Raw genomic sequence first — 2,916 nt, 5'->3', positions numbered from 1 at the left:
GGAGTGTTTCCTTCGCAGCTTTTGCTTGTGCGTCTGTTATAAGTCGCTGATACAGACACTGTGGGGCCAGCCAGGGAACTGGAGAGAAGAGAGGAGTGTGTGGGGAAAGTCAACCACTGGAAACATCAGCCCGTGGTGACTTCGGCCGGGGAGAGCGGGAGGACAAACGGCAGGTCGAGGTGGGCTTGGGGGTCCATGCTGAACTGAAGATTGAATACCCCTCGCAGAGAGACTGCTGAGTGACTGGCCCCAGCTGGTCACTGCTTGCAGGGATCCATATGACCAGATCACGGCCTTTCAGGAGAAATCCAGGTTGTATTGTTAAATTCACCGATTTTTAAATTTTGGCAAATCCAAAAATTCTCTGGCCAGAGAGATGACATGCGAGGGCTGACTTCAGCAGGTTGTGGGTCACAGGTGGCCAGGGATGGTGACCAGTCTGAAGCAGGTGAGCTGCAAGAATGAGATGACTGGATTGTAGGCCTGACCTGCTGATCCCGCACCCCACCTGCTGATTGGGCGCCCCAACTGCTGATCACATACCCCACCTGCCCTTAGATGTAGTTCTGCGAAGTCTCCCCTCCCATCCTGTGACCTGGGTTAGGAGGTCTCCTAGGCTTCTGTCCCCTCAGGTCACCTTCGGCCACCGCTGTTTGTGCGTGGGTATAGTCCCCCTGCGGTGGGAGCCGGATCCCCACCCCAGGTCCCAGCCCAGCCTTCTCCCTCTTTCCTGGCCACCGCGAGGGAGCTTGGCAGGGGAGAGAGGCCTGGGGCTCTGGGGTGGGACAGCTGTGGCAGAGTGGCAGGGCACAGATGTGGGATCCGTGGGGACCTGCGGGGACCTTGTACATGGCAACCCCTGCCCCTGCCTCTCTCCCAGATCCACTCCTTCCAGTGGCTTCTACGCCCACCTTTCTCCAGATTGGGGGGATCTTACACCCACTTCTCCCAAGGACACCCCCTACCCAGCGTTCTGACCGGCAGCCCAGCGGGAGCAGAGCCGGCTCCTGTCCCCCTCTCTGCCTTGGCGAGAGGGTCTCTGAGCCCATGGCTGGGCTAGGCTGGGGCGGGGCACCTCCTGTGCACTGAACCCCCCAGGCAGAGAGCACGGCTCCCCTCAGACCCTGCTCTTTCTTGAACATAGTTCTGAGGCTGGCTCAGGAGGAGGCAGGGTTCCTGGGTCAGTCCCAGCTTCTCCATAGCCTCCATGTTGCTCCTGTGGCCTGAGTTTTCTTCCTGGGCTGTGGGCTGCAGGCAAGGGACCACCCTTCCCCCAGGACATGGCCAGGTGGGTGTCCCCCTGGCATGGGAATGGATGGGGTGACTAAAAGGTGAATGCTGGCCAGGTCTGACAGGAGGGCTTGAGGCCTGGCTCTCCTGGAGCCTTTGGGACAAGCTGGGGACAGGAGGTAGTGCAAGAAGTTCCCACAGTCGTGTTGGCCCTGGAATCCGGGAGTCCTGGGGCTCTGTGAGTGGCTCCAGGCCGACCCTGGCCCCCACGGGGTCTTTCAGAGAGGCCGTGGACACAGTGGCTCCTCCCGGACCTGCCTGGCCCTCCCCTGCCGCCTTCCCAGCCCCCCTGGTCCTGGCCTCCCACTGGGTGGCTGCTTCGTGTCCCAGGCTGCAGGTCTCTGGGCTTCACAAGCTGGCCCTTGCTGGCCCCTCTGAGGGCTCGGCTCTAGTACGGGGCTCTGTGCTGGGCCCAGCATGTCAGCACCGAGTCCCACCTCGCCCCTGCCTGTCTGCAGCAGGGAGAAGAGGGAGGCTGGATGGAGGCGGCCGGCCCCGCGGCCCCAGCTCCCCTGCAGAGGAAGTTCTGGGGCGCAGAAACCCCTGGGCTCTGACCTGCTGCTCCGTGCAGGAGTCCCACCTCCTTCCCACAGCCCGGAGTGACCCCGAATTCCGTCCCCACCCCTCCCCAGGCCCAGAGGACCCAACAGAGACCCGTTGGGATGTCCTGTGGGAGGGAGGGAGGGCCAGCCTCAGCTCCGGGGGTCTGGGGGGTGCTGGTGACGGCACACGGGGCCCTGCTGCCTTTTGACATCTGAGAGGCCGAGGGACCACACCAGGGCCCGCCTCACTTATGGCTGCCGTAGGCCACGGAGTGGGAGTGAGTGGGCAGCCCGCCCCTTCCTCAGGGAGGCCCCGCGTGTTCACTGCCCCCACTTCCTGCCCTTAGGGAGGATGACGGTGATTTCACAGAACTGATTAGCATCGAGCGGCCGTGATAGTGATGCCCCACACCAGCAAGTCCGCATGCATCAGCTCCCACGAGTCCTTCCCAAGCTCTGCGAGTGGCAGACAGCTCATGCAGGGTCACCGGCCAGGAAGGACAGACGTCAGCCCAGGCCCGACCACCCGCCAGGGCCCAAGCTCCTGCCCCACCATCCGCCCCTCTGTCCTTCCTGTGCTCCTGCCCAGGGCCCGCAGGGCCAGCTCCTCTGTCCTCCCAGGCCCCCGGCAGGTGTGGGCTTGAGTTGGCTTTGTTCAAATGGGCCGCCTGGTGTCTTTGACCTCGTCCCTGGAGCCAGGCTGTGTGTGGCCTTGGCTCAGCACATCCTGACAAAGCCCGCCTCCTGCCACCGGTGCTCTGCAGAGGAAATGAGGTCCCGGCTTGCAAGAGGGGGCAGCTGAGCAGGGGTGCCTGACCCTGGGCCCGGCTCATCGCAGTTCCCAGAGGTCTGCCCTGCTGCAGAGGCCTCTGTGGCCACGGCGCCCTGGCCCACGGGTGCACCCCGCAGGCCGTGGGAGCGGCCCCCAGGGTTGAGTCTGGATCCCTCTGCAGGGGGTCTTGGGGCGGGGAAGCCGGGAGCACTGCCCAGTTCCCCATAGTCACCTTTCACAACTCCGCTATGGCGCCACTGAGCAGGAAGGGTGAGAAAGAGGCCCCCGGAAGCGGCAGCGGGGTGTGCAGGG

This window comes from Sciurus carolinensis, chromosome 16, assembly GCF_902686445.1.
Source record: "Sciurus carolinensis chromosome 16, mSciCar1.2, whole genome shotgun sequence".
Classification (NCBI taxonomy): Eukaryota; Metazoa; Chordata; class Mammalia; order Rodentia; family Sciuridae; genus Sciurus; species Sciurus carolinensis.
This window is presented reverse-complemented; position numbering follows the sequence as displayed.